Source organism: Arachis ipaensis, chromosome B08 (assembly GCF_000816755.2).
Source record: "Arachis ipaensis cultivar K30076 chromosome B08, Araip1.1, whole genome shotgun sequence".
Lineage (NCBI taxonomy): Eukaryota > Viridiplantae > Streptophyta > Magnoliopsida > Fabales > Fabaceae > Arachis > Arachis ipaensis.
This window is the reverse complement of record NC_029792.2, coordinates 117,890,122-117,890,928: the sequence shown is the minus strand read 5'-3', so window position 1 is coordinate 117,890,928 and position 807 is coordinate 117,890,122.

Here is an 807-nt window from a genome sequence, read left to right as displayed (position 1 = left end):
TAATAATTAATTCATTTATTTTTAGAATTTAATTTTAATATATTATCAGCATAAAATAATTTTATATATTTATTTAATTACCTAATGATATATCAGTAAAAATAATTATTTTTTATATTCATCGTATGAATAGTCATTCAAAAAAACGGATATGATTACACGACTGTGTAAAATATTTTATACTGTCAGTACATCAAAATTAAGCTCTTATTTTATTTTTATGTCATCTATTATATTTATCTGAAATGTCAACAATTTATTAGGCCCATTAATATGAATTCTAATAATTATGAATAGTTTTTTTATAACAGGTTTTTATAACACCTATTATTGACATGTTAAATAATAAATAATATGTAATAAATGACTTAATTTGTTCTTAGAATACATCACTTTTCTTTAATCCAGAAAGCACTGTTTCTCCCTATTATATGGGAGCGCAATCATTCATTCTCACCCTGCAGCACAATCAACTTCCACGAAAGATTTTATCACCATCCAAAGATCAATTTTCAGCAGTTACATTTTCTGGGCATGCTAACCACAGCATAGTGTCACTCATGATATAAAGCAGAGATCACGTATTTATATATCATAGAAAAATCATCAAGTATTCTAAGTATATGGATGGTTCAGTGATTTTGGTCATTAATAACTAAAAGGGGTTAAGTATGGTTTTGGTTTCAAAGATTTTCAGTCAGAATCGAAACTATCCCTCATCTAATTTTTTATTTAGAATCATTCTTAACATTTTTTTTCGTATTAAAATCGTCCTTTTAAATAAAATTTTTAATTTAATTCAAACTA